The 17,896-nt window shown below is 46.0% G+C and overlaps 1 pseudogene; it reads right to left on the minus strand.

Annotated features, from left to right (window-relative positions):
* Positions 1-16,814, minus strand: part of LOC146333985 (calcium/calmodulin-dependent protein kinase type IV-like) — a 56,000-nt pseudogene extending 39,186 nt beyond the window's left edge.
* Between the last annotated feature and the right edge of the window lie 1,082 nt (positions 16,815-17,896).

Consider the following 17,896-nt stretch of genomic DNA (forward strand, 5'->3'; position numbering starts at 1 on the left):
CTCAAGTTCAGTGAACGCACTATCGTGGCTATCAGGGACATTAAGATATTTCCTGTATAGTTCTTCTGTGTATTCTTTCCACCTCTTCTTAATCTCATCTGCTTCTGTTAGGTCCCTGCCTTCTTTGTCCTTTATCATGCCCGTCTTTGCACAAAACGTTCCCTTGAGATCTCTGATTTTCTTGAAGGGACCTCTAGTCTTTCCCATTCTGTTGTTTTCCTCGATTTCTTTGCATTGTTCATTTAAGAAGGCCTTCTTGTCTCCCTTGCTATTCTCTGGAACTCTGCATTCAGTTGCATATATCTTCCCCTTTCTCCCTTGCTTTTTGCTTCCCTTCTTTCCTCAGCTACTTGTAAAGCCTCATCAGACAGCCACTTGGCTTTCTTGCATTTCTTTTTCTTTGGGATGGATTTCGTTGCTGCCTCCTGAACAATGTTACGGATCTCCGTCCATAGTTGCTCAGGCACTCTGTCTATCAGGTCTAATCCCTGAAACCTATTCCTCACCTCCCCTGTATATTCACAAGGGATAGGATTTAGGACATACCTGAATGGTTTAGTGGTTTTCCCTATGTTCTTCAATTTCAGCTGAAATTTTGCAAGAAGCAGCTCATGATCTGAGCCACAGTCAGCTCCAGGTCTTGTTTTGACTGACTGTATGGAGCTTCTCCATCTTTGGTGGCAAAGTACATAATCAGTCTGATTTCGATATTGACCATCTGGTGATGTCCATGTGTAGAGTCACCTCTTGTGCTGTTGGAAAAGAGTGTTTGCTATGATCCGTGTGTTCTCTTGGCAGAACTCTATTAGCCTTTGTCCTGCTTCATTTTGTACACCAAGGCCATGCTTGCCTGTTATCCCGGTTATTTCTTGACTTCCTACTTTAGCATTCCAATGCCCTATGATGAAGAGGACATCTTCTTTTGGTGTTAGTTCTAGAAGGTGTTGTAGGTAGAACCGATCAACCTCAGCTTCTTCGGCCTCAGTGGTTGGGGCATAGACTTGAATTACTGTGATGTTGAATGGTTTGCCTTGGATTCGTACTGAGATCATTCTGTCGTTTTTGAGATTGTACCCCAGTACTGCTTTTCCCACCCTTTTGTTGACTATGAGTGCTACTCCATTTCTTCTAAGGGATTCTTGCCCACAGTAGTAGATATGATGGTCACCTGAATTAAATTCGCCCATGCCCGTCCATTTTAGTTCGCTGATTCCCAAGATGTCGATGTTCAGTCTTGCCATCTCATGCTTGACCACCTCCAGCTTACCTTGATTCATTGATCTGACATTCCAGGTTCCTAAACGATATTGTTCTTTACAGCATCGGACTTTCTTTTCACCACCAGACACATCCACAGCTGAGTGTCCTTTCGGCTTTGGCCCAGCCGCTTCACTCTTTCTGGCGCTACTTGGAAATTCCCTCTGCTCTTCCCCAGTAGTATATTGGACACCTTCCGACCTGAGGGGCTCATCTTCCGGCGTCATCTCTTTTAGCCTTGTGATACGTTCCACGGGGTTTTCTTGGCAGGAATCCTGGAGCGGGTTGCCATTTCCTTCTCCAGTGGACCACATTTTGTCAGAACTCTCCGCCATGACCTGTCCGTCTTGGGTGGCCCTGCACGGCATAGCTTATGGCTTCACGGAGTTACGCAAGCCCCTTCGCCACAACAAGGCAGTGAGCCATGAGGGGTGAACCTGGGTCTTCCCAGTCTTAATTCGACACACTGACCACTGCCCCACAGTGTACTCCAGGGGGTAGATCCCAGAGTTTGGCGGCACCCCTGCGTATCATAGGATATAATCCTAGATGGGTATTGAGGCCACTGTGTCCAACCCCCTGTTCAGTTCAAGAATGAAGTTTAAAGCATTCCTGACAGATGGCTCTCCAGTCTCTGCTTGAAAACCTCCAGGGACGGAGATCCCACCACCTCCCTAGGAAGTTGGTTCCATTGTCTGACTGCTCTGACTGTTAGGAACTTTTTCCTGATGTTCAACCAAAATCTGCCCTCCTGTAACACCAGCCCATTATTTTGTGTCCTGCAATTTTGGGCAATAGAGAACAGGTTGTGGCTTCTTCTGTGTCACAACAACCCTTTAGGGACTGGAAAAGTGCTATCATCTCCCCCCCTCAGTCTTCTCTTCTCAAAGCTAAACATGCCCATCTTTCCTCGTAGGACTCAGTTTCTAGTCCCCTGATCAACTTTGTCTCCCTCCCCTGAGCTTGTTTATCAGAATCCTCCTTAAAGTGTGGACATGCTATTCAAGGCGAAGTCTGACGAATGTGGAGTACAGCAGAACTATTTCTTCCTGTGATTTAGAAACTATGCTTCTGTTGATGGAACCCAAAATGGCATTTGCCTTTTTTGCAGCCATGTCACACTGCTGGCTCACATTTAGGGTAGGAGCAGGCAGCCCACTTCTCTCTCTCTCTCTCCCCCCCCCCAAAGAGAGAAATTGGATTTACACTCACCGTCTTCTTCAATATTTTGGCTGCATACTGGACTTGAGTCCCTTTCTCTTCACAGCTGTACACCACTGATGTGGCACCCCTAAACAGACAAGAACAGGAAGAGATGGTTTCTTACACTTGCCCCAGATTGAGACTAGAGTAGTACTATTTCACTATTCTCCAGGAAAGGAGATCATTACCTTGTCGTGGTGCTGGAGCTTGAGCACCTCAATGACGCCATGAGCTAAACCGTGAAGGGACACCCAAGACAGGAAGGTCATGGCAGAGAGGTCAGACTAAATACGATCCCTGGGGAAGGAAACGGAAACCCACCCCAGTATTCTTGCCGTGGAAACTAAATGGATCAGTACAACCAGGGATACGTCAGTATACCATCTGAGGATGGGACTCCCAGGTCGGAAGATGTTCAAAATGCTACTGGGGAGGAACAGAGGATGAGTTCAACGAGCCCCAGATGTGATGACGCAGCTAGCTCAAAGCCGAAAGGACAGCTAGCGGCCGACGGTGCTGGCGGTGAACGACGAATCCGATGTTCTAAAGAGCAACACACCATAGGAACCTGGAATGTAAGATCTATGAGCCAGGGCAAATTGGATGTGCTTATTGGGGAGATGTCAAGGTTAAATATAGACATTTTGGGTGTCAGTGAACTGAGATGGCCTGGAATGGGCCACTTCACATCAGATGACCACCAGATCTACTACTGTGGACAAGAGGACCACGGAAGAAATGGAGTAGCCTTCATAATTAACAATAAAGTGGCTAAAGCAGTGCTTGGATACAATCCAAAAAATGACAGAATGATCTCAATTCGAATTCAGGGTAAGCCATTTAACATCACAGTGATCCAAATATACGCCCCAACCACAGATGCTGAAGAAGCTGAAATAGATCAGTTCTATGAGGATCTGCAGCACCTATTGGACAATACGCCCAAAAGAGATGTTATTTTCATTACAGGAGACTAGAATGCTAAGGTGGGTAGTCAAACGACACCTGGAGTTACAGGCAAGCATGGTCTGGGAGAACAAAATGAAGCGGGACATAGGCTGATAGAATTTTGCCAAGACAACTCACTGTGCATAACAAACACTCTCTTCCAACAACCTAAGAGACGACTTTATACATGGACTTCACCAGACAGTCGACACCAAAATCAGATTGACTACATGTGTAGCCAAAGGTGGCGGACATCTATGCAGTCGGTAAAAACAAGACCTGGAGCTGACTGTGGCTCAGATCACGAGCTTCTTATTGCACAATTTAGCATCAGACTAAAGAGAATAGGGAAGCCCCACAGATCAGTTAGATATGAGCTCACTAATATTCCTCATGAATATGCAGTGGAGGTGAGGAATAGATTTAAGGGACTAGATTTAGTAGATAGGGTCCCGGAAGAACTATGGACAGAAGTTGGCAACATTGTTCAGGAGGCGGCAACAAAAAACATCCCAAAGAAAAAGAAAACCAAGAAGGCAAGATGGCTGTCTGCTGAGACACTGGAAGCAGCCCAAGAAAGAAGGAAAGCAAAAGGCAACAGTGAAAGGAGGAGATATGCCCAATGAAATGCAAAATTCCAGAGGTTAGCCAGAAGAGGTAAGGAATTATTTTTAAACAAGCAATGTGTGTAAGTGGAAGAAGATAATAGAATAGGAAGGACAAGAGACCTCTTCCAGAAAATCAGAAACATCGGAGGTAAATTCCAGGCAAAAATGGGTGTGATCAAAAACAAAGATGGCAAGGACCTAACAGAAGCAGAAGAGATCAAGAAAAGGTGGCAAGAATATATGGAAGATCTGTATAGGAAGGATAATAATATCGGGGATAGATTTGACGGTGTGGTCAGTGAGCTAGAGCCAGTCATCCTGAAGAGTGAGGTTGAACGGGCCTTAAGAAGCGTTGCTAATAACAAGGCAGCAGGAGATGACGGTATCCCAGCTGAAATGTTTAAAATCTTGCAAGATGATGCTGTCAAGGTGATGCATGCCATATGCCAGCAAATTTGGAAAACACAAGAATGGCCAACGGATTGGAAGAAATCAACTTATATCCCCATACCAAAAAGGGAAGCACTGAAGAATGTTCAAACTATCGAACAGTGGCACTTATCTCACATGCCAGCAAGGTAATGCTCAAGATCTTGCAAGGTAGACTCCAAATTGCCAATATCCGCTGGATAATGGAGAAAGCCTGGGAGTTTCAGGAAAACATCTATTTCTGTTTTATTGACTATTCTAAAGCTTTTGACTGTGTGGATCATAACAAATTGTGGCAAGTTCTTGGTGGGATGGGGATACCTAGTCATCTTGTCTGCCTCCTGAGGAATCTGTATAACGACCAAGTAGCAACGGTAAGAACAGACCACGGAACAACGGACTGGTTTAAGATTGGGAAAGGAGCACGGCAGGGTTGTATACTCTCGCCCTACCTATTCAACCTGTACGCAGAACACATCATGCGACGTGCTGGGCTCGATGAAGCCAAGGCTGGAGTTAAAATCACTGGGAGAAACATTAACAATCTCAGCTATGCAGATGATACCACTTTGATGGCTGAAAGCGAGGAGGAGCTGAGGAACCTCATGACGAAGGTGAAAGAGGAAAGTGCAAAGGCTGGGTTGCAGTTAAACCTCAAAAAACCCAAGATTATGGCAACCAGCTTGATGGATAACTGGCAAATAGAGGGAGAAAACGTGGAGGCAGTGACAGACTTTGTATTGCTAGGCACAAAGATTACTGCAGACGCTGACTGCAGCCAGGAAATCAGAAGACATTTACTTCTTGGGAGGAGAGCAACGACAAATCTTGATAAAATAGTGAAGAGCAGAGACATCACACTGACAACAAAGGTCCGCATAGTGAAAGCAATGGTATCCCCCGTAGTAACCTATGGCTGCGAGAGCTGGACCATAAGGAAGGCTGAGTGAAGGAAGATAGATGCGTTTGAACTGTGGTGCTGGAGAAAAATTCTGAGAGTGTCTTGGACTGCAAGGAGATCAAACCAGCCCATCCTGCAGGAAAGAAAGCCAGACTGCTCACTTGAGGGAAGGATATTACAGGCAAAACCGAAGTACTTTGGCCACGTAATGAGAAGACAGGACACCCTGGAGAAGATGCTGATGCTGGGGAAAGTGGAAGGCAAAGGAAGAGGGGCCGACCAAGGGCAAGGTGGATGGATGATATCCTGGAGGTGACGGACTCGACCTCGGGGGAGCTGGGGGTGGCGACGGCCGACAGGAAGCTCTGGCGGGGGCTGGTCCAGGAAGTCACGAGGAGTCGGAAGCGACTGAGCGAATAAACAGCAACAATTTCACTATCCAAAAATCAGTCAATAATTATCACTAACAACCCGCCCTAGATCCATATATAATGGTGAAATCATACATTTAAATTGTCCCAGTTCATCTTTTGCCCCTATATTTGCCTTTTGTGGGCAGCTGCCTGATTCAAATGGTGTCAGTGTGAGTTGCTAGTGTTGTCACACTTCAGGTGTCAGCTCCTTGCCCAAACCCCAGGTCTTTAGGAGTTCAATTGTAGGGCCAAAGCAGACAGGATGAGAACCACATAATTAGTAATTGTAGTGATGAAAGGGTGTGTATGTATGTCTCTATCCTGATCAGGAAGGGGGAAATCCCTTCTCCTCCTACTGTGGTCCCAATCCTCTTCCTGTCTCTCCTGTTGCTTTTATTAAACATAATAATCCGGCAATCACTAATCAGTCAGGCAGTCACTAATCGATCAGGCAATCACCAATCAAGCAAGCAATAATCACCAATCAATCAGGCAATCACTAATCAATGAGGCAATCATTATTCAATGAGGCAATCATTAATCAGTCAGGCAGTCACTAATCAATCAGGTAATCCGGAGATCACTAATCAAGCAAGCAATAATCACCAATCAATCAGGCAAACAGACAATCCTTAATTGTATGAGTATTGACCCATCCTTTGACTCTGCCCTTCCTCCCTCATTGCCCCTTATGCCTGGATGACCTCTGTGTGTTTCCCTCCCTTACATCCATCATATCCGCCCTCAAAATCCACCTTTTCTGGGCATCCATTGCAACAGCCTGCTAGTCCCAACACCCTCTTAGTAACTAAGCCAAAGGACACACCATTTCCCTCTCCTTCCTCTGTGGTGTGCCCTGTGTCTCCCTGGACATTTCTGTTTGTGAAATGTCCAGGAAGAAGGTATCTGGGAGAAGGATGACTGAATCAGCAATTTCTAGTCCATGTCACTTTTGCCAGGATTTACCATAAGTCCATCTCATCCCATTTGCACATTAATCTGCATATTTTTTTAAAAGGAAAACATCCATGTGAAAACCCACTTTTTGATATGTATTCAAATAGTCTTTATAAAGGTCTTTTCTCTCAAAGTGTGCACATTTTCTCTCAAAAATCACATTTCTAAATGAATGCACCATCTCTCCAAAGCAAGTGCATTTCCAAATGATTTTGGATACATTTTTGAGCCAAGAACTGCATCGGAACACACAGAAAGCACAGAAAGGGGTGGATAATCACATTCTGATACATGCATCAGTTTGGAAGGCTGTGGATCAGTTGAGCTTGTATCAGAATTTGCAAGGATTGAATTCTTCAGCCTCCCTATTTCAGCAAAGTGCATATACGTGCATGTGTGCGTAATAATGAGACAGAAGCCATGCTTTACATTTGGCTGCTGCAGACTTTCAGCATAGACGAGGAGTGGGCTGAAGGTAGATTTGGATCTGCTGGAAGATCTCTGGGTCATTTGCAGTCTCCTTGCAAGGATTTCTGACTCCTAATTATTTAACAATAGCAGCAAATCAACTCCCAACCCCCTCTACTGAAATGAAAACAAAAACATGAAGGTTAACAGGAGTGGATTTGGGGGCAGAAAACTGAGCTCCATTCAGTTGTGATACTCAAAACAAATTGCCATGCTCAGATTTATTTAATTCTAAGTGTATGTCTTTTGCACCAGTCTCCAGGTGGATCATAGGGTTCATGTAAAAATGAATTAGATCTTGCAAGTAGGGATATACCAATTTTATTAAATCCGTTCCGTCTGTGTTTCATGGATTGTCAGGCGTCTTTTGTTCTGCTGTCCTCTCATTGACAGACTTGGATTCTTTAAACAAGAATTTAGTTCTACTATGGTGAATTAGTTAGTATTCAAGTGCACATTAGTGCTAATGTGAATTAGAGCACTAATGAGAATTGGTTAGTGCGCAAGTGTGCATTAGTGCTGATGTGAATTAAGTAGTGTGAAAGTTTGCATTAGTACTAGGGTGGATTAGTTAGTGCACAATAGTGCATTAGCACTAATGTGAATTAGGCAAATCTCCCCTAGAAGTGAACAACCAGTCTGCAAGTTTGCGGATCCCCATGGCTTGGAAAAAGCCGGTTCCCTGCGGAATATCCAGGTCGGATTCATAGAACTCTAAACTCATGTGAATCCAATCCATTGTGGATTTCTCTGGCATCCTTAGTACTTGCAAGCATGAAGTCTGCCCACCATTGGCATAAACCATCTGTGATGACCTCTGCTAGCCTCAGGAATCAACACACCCTATAGCACAGAAGACTTCTCCCCCCCGGCCCAAGTGAGGTTCTGCCTTGCCTTTAGTAAAACAATTTTAATTAAAATCGAAATATTAAAGAGCTTTAAACCTTTAAGCAGCTTTGAAAGACTGAAAGGCACCATGCTGCTCTGACCCAGATGCCCCCTCCCCACCCCCACCCACGTTTGCCTCCCTCACTTCAAAGAAAATCGGCAAATTTGTGTTTACAGAGAGATTACATCCTGATCATCATGGACTGACAGGAGAAGCTCTCTTGGGGTCACAGGAAATAGCTTTGGTCATGTGCATCCCTTTAGGGGAATCTGGTTCCTTTTCTTCATGCTGTGAGGGATAGTGGGTCCAGTTAGGGTATCCCCCCTTCACCACCAACAGGGACGTAGAACTCAGTGAAATGTCAAAGTTCTCCAAATTCCACCTTGAAGCTCCTTTCAGCTCGTGTCTGTATTGGGTGGTGAGCATTGTTTTGGGTCTTTGCACATGAAAATCCGTGTGCACCCCCCCCAATGTATGTGTCAATTGTGTGCATTTCCCAAATGCACGCATTTCCCTCCCATTGATGAAAACATGTTTGCGTGCATTTATCAGATGTACCCATTTTATGCCGTGCAATTTTGCACACAGAAGGTGCCAGGTCAGGACCTCAACATCTCCAGTTAGAAGGGTTGGGGTACCAGGTAGTGGGCATGTGACCCTTCTCTCCCCTAGAGGGATGCTGCCAGTCAGAGTTAGGGATGTCCATCACTGGGAAGCCCAGTTCTTTTTTGGCTCAGCAGAGTTCCGCGGCGTGCATAACACACTGTGAATCTGTGAACCAAGCTGCGGGCTGTTCCCATGGGGGAAGATATGGGGGAGGGGGGGCAAAGCTAGCAGTTTGGAAAACCCCCACTGTTATCTCCGATCAATGATAGGAGATAACGGCGAAGCTAGCAGTTTGGGAAATGCACAGTGTTTTCTCTGATCAATGATAGGAGATAACAGCAGAGTTTCTCCTCCCCGCTAGCCTTCAGGGGCAGCACTTCAGGGTGGGGAGGGGCCTAACTTAAGGCCCCACAGGCCACATGGGCCAGCCTGGAAGGCCATATTGGCCCGCAGAACAGAGGTTCCCCATTCCTGCTTTACACAATACATTCTTGATGTGCCTTATGGTGCCCTTATCACAATGTGCTTACTCCGAAACATACAGCTCATTCAAGCAGTACAGAGGGTACCAGGGGGTGGGCACAAAAGCAGGCACACAGTGAAGTAACGTTAGCCCCAGACCAACAACATCCTGGGGGCTGCTCCCACCCCGAAAACTAAACAAATCCTCTCAGTGAAGGTCACCCCCACTGCTGCATCAGCAGGCTGTGGGGAGCCAGTTTATTTGCTCGCTCTTGCTAACGGCACAGGAGCCTTGATGGGGTGAAAGAGTTGGCAACTCTCCTCTTAACGACACCTCCCCAGCGACAGCTTAGAAAACACTGAGATCCTTATACGATGATTTAAATAGCAAGCATCATGGCACAGCAGTGTCCACACCGCAGATGTTTTCTCTTGCTAAGAATAGCCCTGCTTTTGCTGTTGGCTCCTCCAAACCTTGTTAACGGCAACAGCAGGTGGATTGGAGAACAAAATTAGATACATCCATCTCCACTTTGCCCCCTGCCCCCGCTCCTTTGCAGCTTCCTTATTGCATTTCTGGGGGAGCCTGTTCTCAAAACAAACACCAGCTTTTCTACTTTGATTGCAGACCACTGACGAAACTTCTGCACAGGGCTGGTGTCAGGGTGGACACTGAGCCCATGGAATCCCAGAGTAGTTCTGATTCGGAGGAAGAGCAGTCGCTCCTGGGAGAGGAGCGCGCCCCTTTTTCCCAGGGCCCGCAGCTGACAGAGTTTCCTCCCACCCACATTCCTAGATTAGAAAGCAGTCCAGGGAGTGACCCAGCACCGATAGCAGACTGGTTGGATGCGCGGCGCAGATGCAGAGAGCGGCGCCAAATGGAGAGCGCGGAAAGGAGGCGTAGCGCCCGGTTGGCGCTCAAAGAACGGTTGCGCCCAGAGGATCCAAGGGAAAAGGGGAGGGATTCTCCCTAGTCCTTATATTCAGGGGTCTGCCTGTAATTGCTTTTCAAACGGGGACCAACTGTTCTAACTTAGGGCATAGGGATGCTGCTGCTCAGATCTAGTTGCTACCTGTAGAGCTGTTAAGTTATAAAAGAAGAATAAAGCTTTAAAAAGAATCCCTTTGTCTGTGTCTGGACTTGGCTACTGGATTAGACTGAGAGCCCTCCAAGGAGCCCTTGACAGCTGGCATCCAGGGTAGGCATGGATGAGCACTTGCAGATGGCCTGCATCCTAGTGGGGGCCTGCTGATAAGTCCCCCCCTGGAGTTGTTCCTCCTTGTTGGCACCGCAACCTGTTTGTCCACCTGCTTCTCGCTCTGGCCCCAGACAACGCTGGTGAGGAGTAGATGCCCTGGCCCGCTTGCTCCCTGGCTCTCAGCCCATCTGTCATGTCCCTTCGTCCTCCCCTTTGGCAATCAACACACTCCAGGAAACAAAGCTCCAGGCTAACACTAGTTTGTTAGCCAATGACTAGCTCCCTTACAAATGCAGATTCGAGGAAACTCTCAGACTGCACAGAACCAGCTCATCCACACATCTACGAATCTCAGTAGAGGAGACGAAGTGGAAGTCAGAGAAGTTGCCAGCAGTCTGGGCAAGAACTTCTCAGCCAGACTTGCTTCACAGGGGTGCCCCTCCCTCAGGGTGGCTCCCTCCTATGCTGGCTTCCACGAGCGGCCAACCTGGCGGAGCGTCTGAGCCCCGCCCCTAACTCTTCCTGCTTCGCTCTGCGACAGACCCTAGCGTCCCTCAAGTCGCGCCCCTCGCCCTCCTCCTCCTCCGAAACTTAAGTTCTCATGGGGGAGGAATGGGGGAGCCGTTCAGCCTGGGCCATCTGTGTGTCAAGGTCCTGGGAAGAAGATCTCCCTGACTCTGGGCTCACTAGGGTGGGTGCCTCCTTCTGTTCTTGCTGTTCCCATTCCAATTTCGAATCTGAGCTGCCAGACATCTCCACACGCTCAGATTCATTCCTGACATGGTCAAGCAAGCAAGTGGCAGCGATGATAAGAAAAAGGAGGGGGAGCGTGAAAGTGGGGTTGAGACGGGAGTCTCACTGAGCGAGGCAGGGGGCCTATTGAAGTTATCTTGCTCTCTGAAACCTGGAACTGACACTGCTTCCGCAAATCAATTTTGGATCATGGACGTTGAGGGTCTAGGGTTTCGTTTGTTTGGACAGCGCAGAAAGGATGTTAAATGAGAGAATGGTGTTGATTTGCATGGACTGGCAAGAGACTGGCAAGAGGGTGGAAAAGACTAGGCATGGGGAGAAATGTGTATTTTAATACCAATGTACCTAATTTCGCAATTTTGCACTTTCGAACCACACTGTGAATGGAAACACAGTTATCCATCAAAATTCACACATCTCTGAATTTTGCAATTATTATGCTCCAATCAAAAAATGCATACAAGAATGTGTCCACTGGGGGGAAATAGGACTTACAAATGCAGTATATTAGGAAAATTGGTTGACACCCCCCCCCCCCCCAGTATATTAGGCAAAACTGCACACGGAAATACATGTATTCGGAGAAAATGTGTACAAAACGTTTATGACTTTTCACACAAATGTAAAAGATGATTTAAGATGAAGTGAATAATAATGATATGCTTTCATCCATCCTGGATTGTCTTATGGTTATGGTTGTTTGCTTGAGCTTGCTTCTTTGAAGTTCTTTCAGATATATGTTCTCTTATGTACATTGTCTGTTCATGTGTTTTTTATGCAAATTGATTTTAATCTCTGTGTACTGTATTTTTAATGTTTTTAATCTTGATAAACTGCCCAGAGAGCTTTGGCTATGGGGCGGTATAGAAATGTAATAAATAAGACATAATAAATAATAACTTAAGACTGGAAAAATGAGAAGATGAGAAACAGAGAGAAACCAAAACAGATGGATTTATCCCACCCTAGGAAAGACTCAACGTTTCTGGGGGACTGGTTTGAAGTTAAGGCAGCAAACCTCTGCACACTTCCTCGGAAAGGAGCCCCAATGGACCCAATGGCAATGCTGACCCAGTGTGCAGCTGCTGTGGAAAAAGCAAATTCCATGTTGGGGATCATTAAGAAAGGAACTGAAAATAAGGATGCCAAGATGCCCCCACGCAAATCGATGGTGTGCCCACATGTGGAATACTGAGTACTGTTCTGGTTGCCGGACCTCAAAAAAGATTTTGTAGAGCTGGAAAAGGTGCGGGAATAAGGTGATCCAATTGCCAAGGGCCCAGCCCCAGCAGGGGCCCACTGACAAGAGCTCCCTGGACTCACTCCTCCTCTTCCCCCTTGCAACCTGCTGGTTCACCTGCCTCTCGCTCCGGCCCAGACAACAGTGGCAGTGAGAAGGAGGAGCAGGAGACTCCCCTTTGGGGTTTTGGGGGTAATTTTTTTTTTCCAAAAGAAATTACAAAAACACATCAATATTGATTCAAAATCCCTCCCCGATCCCTCCCCCCGCTTGAGCAGTTTCAGGATTCTTCTTCTCTTCTCCTTTATTTTCTATTTCTGTTCCAGGGTAGTATATTAATTAATCCTGTTTCATTCCTTTATTTTCTTCTTCTTTTCTTGAGTCCCACAAATGTCTATAAGCTTCTACCAAGGTTATTCTATTCGATCCTTTCCCCCCCACCCCCCATTAAATCTATATATTTCCACCAGTCCTTCTTGAAGGTATCTCTTTCCTTTGTTCCTCTGTGCACTCTTAACTTCTGTATCAACTTTTGATTTATTGCTATGTCCCAGATTTTCTTTTTCACGAAGGTATGGTCAGCATCCGGGCTGTCTTCAAATTACTTGCAATTAATTGCCTCCCAGCTATCAGCAACAAACCAATTAATGTGTTCTTTCTTGAATCTCTCCATTTTCTTTTACAAACATATTCAATAAAGCTAATTCTGGTGTTTTACAAATCTCTCGATCAGTCATTCTTTCTATTTCTCGAAATATCTTGTCCCAGAAAATTTCTAACCCTCCTACATTCCCGCCACATATGTATTTGGGTACCGTTAATTCCACACCCTCTCCAACACAAAGGGGATAAATTCTTATTCATTTTTGCTAGCTTCACTGGCGTCAAATACCACTTCTGAACCAACTTTAGTGCACCTTCTTTTATTTTCGTGGATATTGTTTGAAAGGGAAATCTATCTAAAAGTTGTTTCCAGTCTTCTTCCTCTAAGGAGATGTCACTGTTTCTTTGCTCTCTGGCTCTCTGTGTCTCATGCAAGCAAGTGGTCAGAGTGATGAGGAAGAGGATAAGAAGAAAGAGCAGCTGATGAGAATGGCAGAAGGCAATGTATTAAAGGTATTTGTTTTAGGATTGTTTCAATGATAATGTTATTTTAAATATAGGCCTTTATGATTCCTAGCAGCCTTGAGTGCCATTTCCTGGTAGAAAAGTGGGATACAAATTAAATAAATACATTAGGAAATGCATAAGAACATAAGAGCTGTGCTGGATCAGACCAAAGACTTCTTCACACAGTGCATAGTTAACCTATGGAACTCACTACCACAGGATCGTAGTGAGTTCCACCAATTTGGATTGCTTTAAAAGGGGGTTAGACAAATTGCTGGAGGAGAAGGGTATCCAGGGCTACCAGTTGTGATGGCTCTGTGCTACCTCCAGTACCAGAGGCAGTGAGCCTGTGTACTCCAGTTGCTGGGGAACATGGGCAGGAGGGTGCTGCTGCGCTCGTGTCCTCCTTGGTCCCGGTCGACAGCTGTTTGGCCAGTGTGCGAACAGAATGCTGGACTAGATGGACCCTTGGTCTGATCCAGCAGGGCGCTTGTTCTTATGTTCTTAAGGTCCATCTAGTCCAGCATTTTGCTCACATATAAGGCAGACTCACTGAAAGAGCAGGCTCATTGACGGTGTCTTGCCCAACGGCCCTCAAAGAACCCTGGAGCCAGCACTGAAATGGCATCAGGCTTCTTCGTCATGGACACCCATTTCAGCGCTAGGGGAAACTGAGGCTTAGAGAGAGACAGCTTTCTCAGGCAAAGGGCTCATGCACAGACTTGCCTAGGAGCACAGTCTCAGCTCTGAGATTCTAGTAAGAAAAGCGGCTGAACAGTTTAATCCTATGCATGTTCACTCAGTTACTCAAATAACTGTGCAGTTTTAGACATTGGAAACAACAACCACAACCCAAGACGGTCATCGTGAGGCTTATTACGGAGAGCAAAATGTTGCTACCAGCCCAGCACAGCACATCACATCACGATAATCTTTATTTTCCTGAAATTTACTAGGGCTTGGGGATTTATAAAAAGGACAACAGGAGACCTGGCAGAATACTTTATTTCTCTTATTTCTCTGCCCTTTAGCTACCAAGAAAGCTTCATTGGGCTGATCAGTTTTTGAGGAGGAACATTAAAATCAAATCACAATGGCTTTTAAGGGTGACGGATGAGCATTGGCAGGAGAAACTTGGAGAAAAGCAGTGGGAGGACAAGTGGTAATGGAGAAAGACAATCAGAAAGACCAGCGTACCCCACAACTTTTCACTATGGGGGAGATATTTGTTTGATTCACGTTGAAGGCGTTCAATGTAATTTGTGTTTCCCAAACCTAACACGCAAACTGAAATGCAGTTATGCTGACCAGTACCAGGCATGAAATTGTCTGGTCCAAATTTGTATACAAATGTACCCAGATCGGCCCTCCTGAACCTATGTGCAAAGTGGAACGGGCTCGCATCCCCAATTCTGCACATCTCAGAATGTTGCAATATAGTTTGCAACTCAAAAGAATGCACAGGTCAATGCGTGTATTATGAAAAAGGCTTATGTTAGGTGGAATGTACATACAAAGATGCATTGTGATAGGGAATAACCATTTGCAAAAAGTGAGCATGCTAGGAAAAATGCATGCAACAATGTGTGTGCACAAGTGTGTGCACATTTTTGTGTCAATTTCTTTTGGGCGAATTCACAAACTGGTACAGAGGCAGGCCGGAATGGACTTAAAGCTGGGAGAATGAGAAATGGAGCAAAACTGAACTGGACCAATTTGCCCAACCTTTGCCAAACCCCCATCTGGCTTACTGACCGTCCATCACAGCTGCCTGAATCAGACAGCAGCATTATCCAAAAAAGAGAGAGTCTGTGGCACAAAAGGGGGCAAAATTTTGTTCTACTTGTGCTAATTCACATTAGTATTAATTCACATTAACAAATACACATTTGCGCATTTGCGCAAGTGCATATCAACACAAATGTGCATTTGCTTGGATGTGAATTGGCGCAAATTCCTTCCCGCAGTGGAAAACAAGGCTGCAAGTTTGCGGAACCTGCCTGACCCAGAAAAAGCTGGTCTAGTGTGGAATCCGCAAGTCTGATTTATAGAAATTCCAGCTCCATCAATGAGCAGACGATGGAATGAAAAATGCCTTTTGCAAAACATAAATGGGATAGAATTAACCAAATCCGTACATCCCTACTTGTAACACCTATTCATCTACTAAGGCATACACCACAACCACTGCCACGCATTGCTGAAGTCTTTGTTCTGTCTGTTGTAAATGTTCATTTATTCACCAGTGGCTTGTCCTGCATCCATTTAAAAAGATACAAGATGCTTCTTGTTTTGGGGGCTTAAATATACGCAAAAAAAGAGAGAGGGGGTGTCATTCTGTGATTGACAGTTCAAAAATCAGCCTCAGTGGCTCTGCAGGGTGTGAAATCCAAGCTGCACACCATGTGGCACGCCAGGATTCATGTGCAGATGGTGGCATGCATATGCACTCAAACCGGGAATACAAACCCACGTTGCTTGACAATCGTTGGGAGTTTTAGTCCAACCCATATGGAACCCATATAATCATAATCATAATGCAGATGATGGTTTCCTGGCTGTTAATAGATCCAGTTGGAGTGGTCACTTCTAGCCTGGAAAGCCCAGAGTCAAAGTTGATAGCCAGAAATCAAATTTTGTGGTCTAAGAAACGGGAAATCCTCACAGAAGACGCAGATCAGAAACCCAAGTAGCTTGGCTTGTTTCTAATTGTATGACCTCCATGAGAGCAATCCAGTATCAGCATCTTGCCTGGATGTTGCCATTCCTTAGCTCTCCCCGCAAACAGAAACCTCACATCTCCCTTTTGAGAAAAGAAAATAAAGCCGAATCTGTGGGGAAGGGGGCCCTAGTGTATGAGTGGGTGGGGTGGGGCGGGGTGGGGTGGGGCGGGGGGGCCCTCCCCTATTACTCCAGCTCAGGATGAAGCCTGTACCTGAAATACCCCCCCCCCTTATTTACCCTTTGCCTCTGTCTCCCTCCCTCCCTCTCTTTGGTTTTCTCTCCTGTGTTGAGTATTGGACTGTAAGGTCTTTGGGGCAGGAATCACCCCTTGAATGTCCATGCCATGCACATTGATAGAAGAATAAGAATAATATTTTGTTTTATTGATTTACTTCATTTCTATTCTGCACAACAGCTGAAGCTCTCTGGGCGGGTCACAAAAACTGAAACCACAAGGTGCAGCATAAAACAATATAATAATAATGATGATGATGATGATGATGATGATGATGATAGCAGCAGCCAGAAGGAAATGTAAAGCCTTACCTGCCCAGTTCTGGGGCCATGAGGTAGAAGTCCTGTAGGGTCAAATCCCTCCAGGAGCCCTCGATCCAAAATTCATCCCCTGTAGGGTTAGAAGTGGGCATCCTTGGGGCAGATACTCAATTCTGTTCTGGAGACAAAGAAGCTGTCCTTTGCTTGGTCTCCCTTCCTCTTGTCTTACAATATCGCAGGTGGGCAAAGGGAGAGAGGTGAAGATGGAGAGAGAGGGGGGAAAGAAAACCAATTCCCAGGATTATCCAGAAGGATCAGAGAAACATGCCTCGATCTTCTGGCTCCATCGGAGCACATGAAAGGGTGGCTGGTGTGCCTCTGCTCAGCTGGTTGGTTGCTCCCACGGTGGACAGATCTTGTACACTCATGGCTCGAAGCTCACAGATGCCTCCTCCTTGCAAAATCATGTATGTGTGTGTTTGCCTTTAAAATTGGCACTCCAGGCTAAAGATCGGCTCATGGGGGAGACGATCGCATATCTTTCTCTCGCCGGAGTCTGCATTCTGCTCCTGCTAAGGTGCTGGTAGGGATGTCAGAGAATTCCACCACAGATCTCAGTGAGGCTGAATGCCATTGCATTCGGCCCCCCGAACTCTGTGGCGGAATGTCCTGCCACCCCCCGCCCCCCCGCAGATCCCCCCCGGGACGAGACTCACCTGGGGCGGATCTCCCAGGCGGAGGTGGCTCCGGTGGCTCTGGCGGCGGCCAGTCTTCTGACCGGCTGCCGCCGCCGCCATTTCTAGGCTTGTGTAAAAAAAAAAAAAAAAAGAAGACGTGATAGGCTATGTAAAGATTTACGTAGCCTATCATGGTTGGGTGGGTTAAAAACAAAACAAAACCGCATACGCAAATGGCGGCGGCTACGGCTGCTGCCATTTGCATTCCTTCTTTTTACCGTCTTAATCTACGTAAATATTTACATAGAATATGACGGCGAAAATAAAGGGGAATGCAAATAGCATAGCGGGCGCTATTTACGTCCCCTTTTGATTCGCCATTTTAGCCTACGTAAAAATTTACGTAGGCTAAAATGCTGAATGAAAAAGGGATGCAAATAGCGCCCGCTACGCTATTTGCGTTCCCCTTTATTTTCGCCGTCATAGTCTACGTAAATATTTACGTTGTCAGGGTGGACACTGAGCCCATAGAATCCCAGAGTAGTTCTGATTCTGAG

The sequence above is a fragment of the Heloderma suspectum genome, chromosome W, assembly GCF_057233095.1.
Source record: "Heloderma suspectum isolate Gila_16-S chromosome W, 16-S_ref, whole genome shotgun sequence".
In the NCBI taxonomy this organism is placed as follows: domain Eukaryota; kingdom Metazoa; phylum Chordata; class Lepidosauria; order Squamata; family Helodermatidae; genus Heloderma; species Heloderma suspectum.